The sequence below is a fragment of the Pleurodeles waltl genome, chromosome 4_1 (assembly GCF_031143425.1).
Source record: "Pleurodeles waltl isolate 20211129_DDA chromosome 4_1, aPleWal1.hap1.20221129, whole genome shotgun sequence".
NCBI classification, from domain to species: domain Eukaryota; kingdom Metazoa; phylum Chordata; class Amphibia; order Caudata; family Salamandridae; genus Pleurodeles; species Pleurodeles waltl.
In genome coordinates, this window is record NC_090442.1 from 740465311 (window position 1) to 740477762 (window position 12452).

Here is a 12452-nt window from a genome sequence, read left to right on the forward strand (position 1 = left end):
AGCACTTTGTTAGTGAATTGGTTTTGATTAGCCAGTCGTCTAGATACGGGAATACATGTATTTGCTGCCTTCTGATGTGTGCAGCCACTACTGCTAGACATTTTGTAAAGACTCTTGGTGCGGTTGTTAAACCAAAAGGCAATACTTTGAATTGGTAATGTATTCCTTTGAATACGAACCGTAGGTATTTCCTGTGCGACGGATGTATTGGTATATGGAAATACGCGTCTTTGAGGTCTAAGGTTGTCATGTAGTCCTGTAGTTTTAGCAATGGTAACACTTCTTGTAGCGTGACCATGTGAAAGTGGTCTGATTTGATGTAGGTGTTTAGTATTCTGAGGTCTAGGATTGGTCTCAGTGTTTTGTCCTTTTTTGGTATTAAGAAGTACAGTGAATAGACTCCTGTGTTTGTTTGTGTGTTTGGTACTAATTTGATTGCATTCTTTTGCAATAGTGCTTGAACTTCTATTTCCAGGAGTTTGGAATGTTGTTTTGATAAATTCTGTGCTTTTGGTGGTATGTTTGGAGGGAATTGTAGGAATTCTATGCAATAACCATGTTGGATAATTGCTAAGACCCAAGTGTCTGTAGTTATTTCCTCCCATGCTTTGTAATAATGACCTATTCTTCCCCCCACTGGTGTTGTGTGGAGGGGGTGAGTGACATCTGAGTCACTGCTTGGTTGTAGGGGTTTTTGGGCTTTGAAATTTTCCTCTATTCCTAGGGAATTGCCCTCCTCTGTATTGGCCCCGAAAGCCTCCCCTGTACTGTCCCTGGTAGCTGGACGGTGTTGCCTGCGAGGTGCTGGCTTGTGTGGCCTGACCCCGAAACCCCCCTCTAAAGGGTGTCTTGCGGAAGGTGCTGTAGGTTCCTCTGCTCTGCGGGGAGTAGAGCGCGCCCATGGCTTTAGCAGTGTCAGTGTCTTTTTTAAGTTTTTCGATTGCCGTGTCCACTTCTGGTCCGAACAGTTGTTTTTCGTTGAATGGCATATTGAGCACTGCCTGCTGTATCTCTGGTTTGAACCCAGACGTTCTTAGCCATGCGTGCCTTCTAATGGTCACAGATGTATTAATTGTTCTTGCAGCTGTGTCTGCTGCGTCCATAGAAGAACGTATCTGGTTATTTGATATGTTCTGCCCTTCCTCAACCACCTGCTTTGCCCTCTTTTGTAGTTCCTTGGGAAGATGCTCGATGAGGTGTTGCATCTCATCCCAATGGGCTCTGTCATAGCGCGCAAGTAGTGCTTGAGAGTTAGCGATGCGCCACTGGTTTGCAGCTTGTACTGCGACTCTTTTCTCAGCTGCATCGAACTTGCGGCTCTCTTTATCTGGGGGTGGTGCATCCCCAGATGTGTGGGAGTTGGCTCTTTTCCGAGCTGCTCCTACTACGACGGAATCTGGTGGCAGCTGTGTGGTGATGAAAACAGGGTCCGTAGGAGGTGCCTTATACTTCTTTTCCACCCTTGGCGTTATTGCCCTACTTTTGACCGGCTCCTTGAATATTTCCTTTGCGTGCCGAAGCATACCTGGCAGCATAGGCAGGCTTTGGTAGGAGCTGTGGGTGGAGGAGAGGGTGTTGAATAAAAAGTAATCCTCGACTTGTTCTGAGTCGAGGTTTACGTTGTGGAATTGTGCTGCTCTAGCCACCACTTGAGAGTATGCTGAGCTGTCTTCTGGTGGTGAGGGCTTTGTTGGATATGCCTCCGGACTGTTGTCCGACACCGGGGCGTCATATAAGTCCCAAGCGTCTTGATCCTGGTCACCTTGGCTCATGGTGGTGTGAGCCGGGGAATGTGACGGAGTTTGCGCTGGTGAGACGTTAATTACAGGTGGAGGAGAGGGTGGCGGAGTCACCTTTTTCACCATTTTGGTTTGTGGCGCCTGGTCTGTTTGAAACTCCAGTCTCCTTTTTCTCCTAATAGGGGGAAGGGTGCTTATTCTTCCCGTTCCCTGCTGTATGAAAATACGTTTTTGCGTATGGTCCACTTCGGTGGACTGCAGCTCTTCCTCAAACCTATGCTTTCGCATCTGAGAGGACAGTGATTGTTCCTCTGTATAAGAGCCTGGACCTGGGTCGGTTACGGGTTGTTTCGGCACCGAAACCCTGCCTGTATCTCTTTTCGGCTCCGAGGTGGCTTTTTTCTTTTTTGGCCTCGAAACCTCTCGGCGCCGATCTTCGTCGGTGCCGCTGTCTCGGCGTCGAGCCGCTTCTACACCGCTATCTCGGTGTCGTTGCTTTTCTCCAGCACTTTCTCGATCCCGAGAAGGCTGCGTGCCGGTGTCTCGACCGGAGTCGGACGATCTCTGCACTGTTTTGGCCTTTTTCGGTGCCGATGGTCGGTCACCGAATTGATGGGCGGAGCCATGGCCTGGTGGCAGTGGCGTCCCCTGGGCCTTGTCACTTTCCTTCTGTGTTGTTTTCGACGTCTTACTCACGGTTCTTTGATCGTCGAATTCCTCGGAGTCCGATTCGTGGATCGAAAAGGTTTCTTCTTCCTCTTGTTCCTCGAACTCTCGGTGCGCTGTCGGCGTGGACGCCATCTGAAGTCTCCTGGCTCGACGGTCACGGAGTGTCTTTCGGGACCGGAACGCACGACAGGCCTCGCAAGTCTCTTCACTGTGCTCAGGCGACAGGCACAGGTTACAGACCAAATGTTGGTCTGTATACGGGTATTTGTTGTGGCATTTGGGACAAAAACGGAACGGGGTCCGTTCCATCAACGTTGTTCGACACGCGGTCGGGCCGACCAGGCCCCGACGGGGGATCGAAACTACCCCGAAGGGCACCGGAGCGCGTCGATCTTCGATGCGGTGTTGACTCTAACTACGCCGATCCCGAACGCAACAATACCGACGAAAATCTTCCGATAACTAACTTTCCGTTCCGAAACTCGGAGCGACAGGAACACGTCCGAACCCGATGGCGGAAAGAAAACAATCGAAGATGGAGTCGACGCCCATGCGCAATGGAGACAAAAGGAGGAGTCACTCGGTCCCGTGACTCGAAAGACTTCTTCGAAGAAAAACAACTTGTAACACTCCGACCCAACACCAGATGGCGAGCTATGCAGAACATGTGTATCTACAGCGACAGATGCCATCGAACACCAGTTTACTGTACTTGTCACACAGCAGACATAATGCATGCTAATTTCACATGCCCTAACACCCAAATTCTCTGCAGTTAGAGTTCAGTTGTCAAATTTTGTTTTTTCTCCATAAGGATAGATTCAACTGTTTCATGGCCAGTAAAAGAGAGAGATTGAGGTGGGTAGACACCCTGTGCCAGCCAGCCCACCCAGGATAAATGTTTCAGCAGATTCTCCAGTATAAGGTCTTTCATAGTTTCACATGCTTGAATCATCCCCGCCGCCAACGTGGGAGTCCCACGGTACCTGTCGCCTGATTGGTTGTAGTTCAAGTATGATTATTTAAAAAACAAAACATTGATAGGCTATATCAGTGACTGTCCATTGCCATAAAGACCTACGGTAGTTCACTTACTGCTACACATATTTTAAAATACAGTGGGCCTCCCACATTGGCGATGGGGATGGTTCAAGCATGTGAATCTATGAAAGATAACAATACTGGAGAACCACAGTTACAGGTAAGTAATCAATGTTCATATCCTCCATCTTTCCCATCTCAGAACTGTTTTAGCTTTGGGTCTTGTTACAGTATGTGTAATATACTGCCCACCTCCTGACCGCCAGTCCAATATTTTTTTTTTTGTACAGCTGACTTAAGGTAGCCTATCTAGTACAGTGTTAAGGATCTTTAATATCACTCTTTTCCATTGGGAGTCCCATCGGGTAAAAATATCTACCCATTATTTAGGATCTAAGGTGATATTAAAGCCTTTTCCCCATTGTGTCTGGTAAGGGTATTTGGTAACTTCATGCTGTGAATGGAGTACTGTATATCTAAGATTAAGCACTGGGAGAGGATATTATTTGAAGGATATGCTCAAAGGGAGTGTGGGGCTCTCACTGTTTGTCCCTTTCCAGGTTTCTGGATGTAAAACGGATGTAAAACAAACTGTCTCAGCTGCAGGAACAGGAAGTGTTCCACACTGGAAATTCCGCATTCGTTTTAAATAGCCCTTAAACATTTAATCTCCCTTTTACTGAACATATCCTGTAGCCTGAAACACCCTTGCTTCTTCCATATCTGGATATGTATGTATCTACTTATCTTAATTGCACGTGGCATGAGGTAGGCCCTGGTGAGGATACTAAATTGGATTAATTTAAATAGGGCACACTGATACACCCTGTAGAGATAACTTAAGGCTTTTTGCCATTCTTTATTATGTAAAATGTGACAATACTGTATCCCACTTGTCCCGGAGGAACCCTGTGTGCTCTAATAGGAATTTGTATAGTTATGTAATCACACAGCACTCTGATCCAATTGCGTATATAGTATGCACCAGGGCATGTCGTTGGTAACCATCCACCAGTAATACTGTAATGCTCTATGTATTCCACCACAGAGTAAGGATTTCCTCCCAAGGAGGTTCCATTGTTCCACCAGTGAGGAGAAGGGCAGCAGTGTGCTTTACAGGAATAGGTCGCCTGTTTTGTCTACACCAGCTGCTTCTAACAGCCAGAGTCCGTGCTGTGTCAGCAAAGCTGGGTCAGCGAACATTTCCCACAGTGGGATCGATGAGGCATAGAGGACTATAGTTTGCGCACATACTAAAACTCGTTTCCAGCAGTTCAGGGTTGTGGAGGGCAAAATAGGTAGAGGGTAGTGGAGTTGTGGGCCTAGGAAGAACAATGCATGCACACTGCCCTCAGCAATCTGCTGTTGGGTGGAAGATGTCTCTCCCAAATATCTGTCGGCCAGCCAGCTTGCAACCCACTGCAATTGTGCAGCAAAGTTATAATTTCGAAAGTCATGTGCACCTAGGCCTCCCTTGTCTGTCGGCAATTTCAATTTGCCAAGTGCCACTCTACATCTTCCAGCAGCCCTTATCAATTGGTCCAGAAGTGTGCCCAGCCCCTTGAATAAGCTCGCCGGCAATATGAAGGGAAGGTTAGCAAATTACAGGAGTCTTGGGGAGCATCACCATTAAAGGCAGCGCTGTGCGTCTGGTCATCCACAGAGGCGGTTTGGCCCAAAATGTTATTTGGGAGTGCAAAGATCTTACAGCACATTGTAGGTCATGTTCTATGGAAGAGACATTAACCCCTAGGTATTCGAAGGAATGTGGTTCCCATCTGAGCATTTTCCCCTCCTAGCACTAGTGAGTGATGGGGGTTAGGATGGCACAGTGGAAAGACACGATTTACAATAGTTGACTGATAGGACCAAAACTCCATGAAAGTGAGCAAAAAGTTTGCCGATTTTGGTCAGACTAGTACGTACATCTGGTATATACAACAGCATTGTCTGCATATAGGGAGACTACATGTGTTTTCCCTATTTATACAGATCCCTTGTTCCTCTCCCACGTCTCTCAGCTTTGCAGCCAAGGGCTCAAGTGCTACCACAAAAAGAATAGGGAATTATGGACAACACTGTCTGGTGCCTCTGGCAAAATATATTATATATATTGCAACTGTATAGTGTTGAATGCCTGTTCTATATCTATAGCAATACAGGATGAGTGGGGCCACAGTACCAGGGACTGCTTCATGATGGGTATAGCTGTTTCATGTTCAAAGATCTGTTGTGGAAGAGAGAAACCTATTCCAGTCTACACAAACTAGTTTCAGTAACAGGGGAAGTAGTCCACCTGCCAGTAAATGACTTAATATCTTACAATGACGTTTAAGATTGAAAGCGTCCTGAGAGAATCGCAGTAGGTTCTCTCCCCAGCTTCAGGATGGAGGTGACCAGTGCCTCTCAGGTGGTGGCAGAGACTGTTCCAGCTGCTCTGGCCTAGTTGTATAATGAAAGCAGCTTATTAGCCAGTAGGGACTCGTATGTGGCATACAAACCTGTGGGTACCCCCTTCGATCCCGGCGCCTTGCTTTTGGCCAACCATTGTTTTCTTTGTTTTATCTGTTGCTTTGTGTTAGAAGAGCTGAGAGGTAATTTTTCTGTTCTAGGGATATACGAGGAAGGGGAGGACCACCAAGGAACCCTGACACTCAATAGTTCAGCCTGTGCAGTTGGACTGTAGAGTTGTGTGTAATGATTCCTAAAAGTGGTTCTGATGTCCATCTCGGACCAGACTAGGAGGCCACTACCTTCTTCAATGGAGGTGATGGGAGTGTCTGAGTGGTGTGGCCTAAAAAGTCCAGAATGTAGCCTACCCACCGTCTTCCTCTGAGCTTTAGTTAAGAGCATTTTGTCCAATTTGTAAGCCCTTTTGCATTGTGTGTGTACTGGGTAATGGAGGGTGTGAGCACCACATCCCACACACTTGCATTGTCCTCCTAGCATCCAAGAGATATCTGCCAAGTCTGCTAACACTCTTTGCAGGTCATCTTGGAAACAGGGCTGGCTAATGCTTGGGAAGTATAAGCTCCCCACCACAAATGGCTGACCATCTAAGTGGCCCAGGAGTAGGACGTGTCGCCCCCATCATCTATGCATGCTTCCATGATCACCCAAACTGCCGCACCTAGGACATTTTGCTGAGTATGTTGTGTGATAGAACTGACCTCTCCATTTATTTTCAATTTTGGTACCTTCGGTCTCAATGAGGTGGGCTGCCAGCAAGGATGCTACATTAATACGGCGCCTTTCCAAATGCAATAGGGTTCCTTAATGGTGTACTGTATGCTCCACTGTCCCGGCAGGAAAGATATTTGTTTGGAATGGTCATGGCAGATCACAATGTGTGTGTGCATGTAGGAGTCTCACTGGTTCTGGAACACTCACCCACTAACTCGGTCACGTTCAAAAACTTGTGCTGACCAATTCAACTAAATTACATTGCTCAAACAACAGTAAAACATATAACCAGGTTAGAACAAAGAATTACTGGCACTTCCTTTGGGAGGAATATGCCCTGCATGACATTCTTTCATATATTCCTAGGGGCTCCATCAGAAGACAGTTTCTGGTTGAGTCATGTTGCCTACCAACCAGACAGGCTTGTTGTAGGGGGGGACTAGCAAAAGATATCAGAGTTAAGCTAACCTATTTTCGCAGCTGACACTATCAGGCTGGAGGGGGCCCATTAAGACCCCCATTCTCAAATAGCACTGGCATTTATCATTCAAATGCATGCTCCAGCACCAACATAATCAGATTAGTTGGTCTTCTGTTTTGGGTGGTCACCCAGTCAGGGGTTCCAGGTCTACATTAGCTTCCATATCAGCTGTGCTATCTTCCGAGATACAAAAGCTGCCAGGGCCACTCACCCTCCAATCCTCCACCCCCAATGACATGGGCTGACACTACAGCTGATCTCCCCAGCTCTCTGGGAGTTCCCTGCAGATTGCACTGAGTGCGCCAGCATCTGGGCTTATTGTGGCTCCAGTCATTTTCTGACTTATTCAGATGGGCTCGTTTCTTCAGGTGTATTAAAGAAGTAGGTCTGTGTATTGATGTTCTGATCCAGTCATCTTTGTTTGACAGCACTGAAAGTAGCTCTATGCCACTGAACTGCTAAGTTGTAGCCCAGGAATATCATCACCTTGAAACAGTCTACCGTTATGGGGCCAACTAAGTGGGCCACCTGCAGCAATGCACTCCAGACACAACAGTTAAGTATCTTGGCCACAATAGGTCTTGGTGGTTTCCCCTGGGGAGAGGACGCCTCGCGGGCACCCTGTGAGCCAGACCAATCACAAAACAAGATGACAGGCCTGTAGGTGATAAGGTGGATGTGAGCCATTTTGTGATGCATGTAGTGGGGTTTGTGCCCTCAGCATTCAGAAGACCAGCTACATGGATGTTGTAACATCTGGAGTAGCCCTCAGCATCTTCTGCATGATCTTCTATTCTTTCTTCCAACATCGTTTTCAGCTGCTCTGTTAAGTCCTTCATTGGAGCCAGTGTGGCTAGTGCACATTTGTTTGTGTGGACCTTATCTTTAAGCTTACGCTGGTGATCCCCACGTAGGGTTAAGGTTAACAGCCACTGTGTCAATTTTGTTTTCTAGCATTGTGCAAGAGCCTTCTATTGCCTCCAGTATCCGTTCCAGTTTGTCTTCATCAGCTCATGTCTCTACACTCATTGGGGTTTTTGTGGGGGAGTGGGGAGGGAATCACAGAGGGGACCAAAAGGAGTATATATTAAATCCCACCCTCCTAACGCCTGAGCAGAGACCTTTACTGAGCGATTCTTCCCCATTATGAGCATGTGGCTCTCCAGTGCTATGGTACCGGTGTTGTGTGGATCCACCACAAGTTATGGCCTGTTGTGATGCAGTTCAGCAGTCGCCAGTTGGATGTGCTGCCAAGCAGTAAAGACACCACTCAAGCCCACGCGAACAAAGGTAGTGCAGAATGTGCTGGAGGAGCTATTCAGAAGTGTCTAATGGAATGCTGGCACAACCTTTCATGCAGAAGGCCCCCCGAGCACGGGGGAGGGAGGACACCCGTCAAGGTCACCTGGTCCATCACACAGGTTGGCTGAAGGGTGCCATCCACATTGCAGACCTGCGGGAAAGATGGGGAGGTGGCTCCACAGCATTAGTGTCCATGGCATGCTCGTGGGCCATTCACTCGGTCAATCGCAGTGCCCTTTGTCCAGCAACCTCGTTTCCCCAATAGGCTTCAGTGAGAGACGTAGCCTAGGCCCAGATATGTCCTCCAGAGCCTTCCAGGCACTGTATTTCAATTAGTCTTCTATGTGGGGCCAAGGCAACCTGCGGAAAGGTCAATGACTAGTCACGCCAAGTAGGGCAGCACCACTCTGGGCTAGGGGGCTATTCAGCTTTCTGGAAGGATCTCTCAGGCCGACCAATTGAATCACTCCTTTCGTATTCCTAGGCACTGCTCCCTGGCGTCTTAGTATTGGAAGGGGGGGGGGGGGGGGGGGGTGAATTTAAGAGGGAGCTTTGGAGAGGGGAGGGGTTAGCAAGTGGGAGGGTAAGGGAATTGAGGGTTGGCAGGCCCCACCCCTGGGCTCTCACTGCAGTCCACAGCTCAGTCAGCGATTCCACAGGCCTGGTTGCCGATGTGTGCAGGGAGTAATAAGCCAGGCCGCACGTCCGAAGGAGCCTGGCAAATTATTGCCCCTGCACTGACTTACCAGTACACTCCATGGGGTACCAGGCCTATGTTCACCCCTCGGGAGGGGGCTGGATCCAATCTGCTGTTCCCATGTCGCATGCTCACTCTCCGCACTGACCGTTCGGTTTCTGCTACCTTGAGACTTTCCTAGCCAAGCCACTCTCACTATGCAGTCTAGTTTATGCCAGTGATTCCCCAGGCCGGGCCATCTATACGTGTAGGGTGCACCGGGTCAGCTTACACATCTGAAGGAGCCTGCCAAGTCATAGCCCTCGCACTGACTCACTAGCCTCATCCATTTCCTTTCCAGGTGCACCAGGCCTATGTCCCCACCTTGGGAGGGGCGGCCAGATCCAGTCTACTGTTTCCCAGGTCATTGGCTTGCATTCCGCAGTAGCCCCTCTGTTACAAGGCTCTCCTAGCCAGGCAGCTCCCATTATGCAGGTCAGTCTCAACTATGTAGTCTCCATCTTCACTAGCAACTTCCAAGGCCTGGCCACATATATGTGCACGGAGCGCCCGGTCGGTCATGCATCTGATTAAGCACACCAAGTTATGCCCCCATGCAGACTCACTAGTCTCAGCTGGCTCACCTCTCCAGAGCACCAGGCCTATGTTCACCCCTCAGGAAAGGGGCCGGGTCCAGTCTGCTTCTTCCAAGGTCTCTGGCTTGCTCTTTACAGAGTCCGCTTGGTTCTGCTGCCTTGCAGCTCTCCCAGCCGGGTTGCACCTCCTCCTCTGGGTAAAGGGGGAGTCACAGACTTCAATGTTTAGAGAGATATGGTGGGTCCTCCAGACAGATGTTGCTAAATGATTTCTGGCACAATGGCAGAGCTCTGAAATCACATCTGCCCTGTTTGGCAGTTAGCCACGCCACCCTCCTGGAATCCATTTTTTCAAGATTGCTGTGACTTCTCCAAAGAGGATAATATAATGTCTGCAAATGATGAGAGCTTTAAAGTGCTGAAGTGCAGACTGATCCCTTAATTAGGACGTTAGCTCTTATCTCTAGGGAGAGTACTGGTAAAATTAGCCATCCCTGGTGCATACCACGGTGGATGACATTATGCCCAGAGTGAAATCCATTTATTCTAATTGCGACCTGGAGAAAGTTGTAACGGGCTCATTTCCACTCCATAAAGTGTGGTGTCCAATTTAAAAATACGCTGGCAGTGTTTACTGTCATCTTCCATTTCTCAGTCAAATGCTCTTCCCACACCAAGAAAGAAGAGGACTATGTCTTTGCTGCTTCCTTGCTATATCAATTAGGTGCAAGGCCTTTTTGGTCTTGTCACAAGCAATGTGCCCCTGGATGAAACTCTCTGGGACAGTGTGTATTAAAGAAGGCACCATGCTGTATAATCTTTTGGCTAAAATGTTTGTGAAAATCCTTTTGTCGATCTCAACAGTGCTATTGGACAGTATGAGATGTAGAGAGTGGGGTGTTTGCCTGGTTTAGGCATTAGGAAGACCGGTGCCTTTGCTATTGAGTCCTTTACTCCCAAGTTTCCAATGATAAGTTAGGTCAGTAGCAGGTTGAGCTGGGATGAAACAGTTTTGAAAAACACTGCAAAGAAGCTACCTGGGCTTTGGGTCTTAGCCGTTTTCAGGCTGCCACTTGCTCTCAGCACTTCGCCCTTGCCTCATCAAGACATTCTGCAACCTGCCCCCCATGTGTCTAGGCAGGGAAACAGAGTCTGAGACTAAGTGGTTAGCCTGAGGACTGGAGGGGTCCGGTAAATACAGCTCTTGGTAGAAGGCCAAGAAAGCTCGGTTTTCTCTCATGTGAACCGTGTATCAACCCCCGGGCCTCTAAAACCTGCCCAAACAAAGCCTGCACATGTAATTTGCTTACCAGAAGTCTGCTAGCTTTGTTTCCTTCCAACATCCCCTTGTGAAAGTGGGCCCCAGTCTGGACAGCATATAATTTGCATTACCATTCTGTGTTGTGCTTTTGGCCTCACACCATCAACACTCCAATTATTTTTATAGGGATCAGATTTAGGTTTCTCCTATAGTGCCTTATGATTCTATAATCAGCTAATCAAGCAATGTATTCCACCTGAGGTGGGCAGCCACCAGCATTAGTGTGCCTCAGATAACCCTTTCAACCATTAAGAGATATGTACTCCACAAACTGTTTTCTGCTCACAGTTATGACCACAGGGTCATTTAGAAACGAATCATTTAAGTGTCAATGTCCCCTGGGTCTTTACTTTTCCCAAAGCTTAAAATGAAAGGGTCTGTAAGAGAGGGCCGTTATCTGATGCCTTCTGCAGGTCCTTTTCAAGCTCATTCACTAAATTTAATAGCCGGTTGTCTATCAATAAATAACCTATTCTCACATAGATTTGTTTTGCTAAATCTCAGGCAATGTAATTATATAGATCCCAAAAGTTATCATCAAGATCGCCCTTGAATAATTCAAGATTAAACCCGCCCAGTTGCTTAAATATATCTGGGTGAGGGCTTGATGATAAAGCATGCCACTAATAAAGCCAACAGTGAGTGAGTACTTTAAAAAGAACCATGAGTTTCTTCCAGGTGGACATAAATGTATAGATACCCCACGGTACAGTGCACTGTCTCCCCTTTGAGGATTTGGTGTATACATATTGGAAAAAGAGTATGTACTTCTAATACTTATGCCTCCATTTTTGATGGTGTAAATCACTGTAAATATGCTGCCTGCTTTCTGATCTATTCTGGGATCGGCACACTGCATCATGCTTTGTTTCCCTCGCCACACCACCCAACCACCTGCCTGAAATCAGAGTGAGAATGGTAGAACAGCAGCACTAGCTGGATCGTCATGAACACAGCTGCCCCCGCTATACTACTTGGCCCCTCTGGAGATTTTCAAGTTTCTAAAAGCGGACTATTCACAAGCATCAGGTCGCACCCCTTGGACTAAGTCTGCCACTGTTAGTGCCTGGCCACAGACCTACAATTAATTTAAATAGATAAATCAGGCTGCCTCATTAGAGGGCAAGGGAAAGCCATCATGTAGTAAAGTTTGTGATGATGAAAATGTAGCAATGTTATTTTTGGGAAATGCTTATTGGTTGAATCTCATAATTTTCAGTCATCTAAGCTCTTCAATTTCAAGTTCCACAAGAGCATTTCAGCATTCTGAGTTACTCCATCTTTGTTATCTGTCCCTCTACCTATCTCTTCCCTCTACTTCAGGAATGTCATGCTTCTCACAATTTATTGTGGGTGGTATGCCATTTGTGATAGGGATTCCTCTGTTTGTTAATCGTTGCACTTATCTAACTGTAGTAAGTACCAACTACTCCTAAAAAGACCC

At 47.4% G+C, this 12452-nt stretch overlaps 1 protein-coding gene across 3 annotated transcripts in view; it reads right to left on the reverse strand.

Moving 5' to 3' along the window:
• AHCYL2 (adenosylhomocysteinase like 2) overlaps nucleotides 1-12452 on the reverse strand; it is a 407107-nt gene that overhangs the window by 125469 nt on the left and 269186 nt on the right. The gene's annotated exons all lie outside the window — the stretch shown is intronic.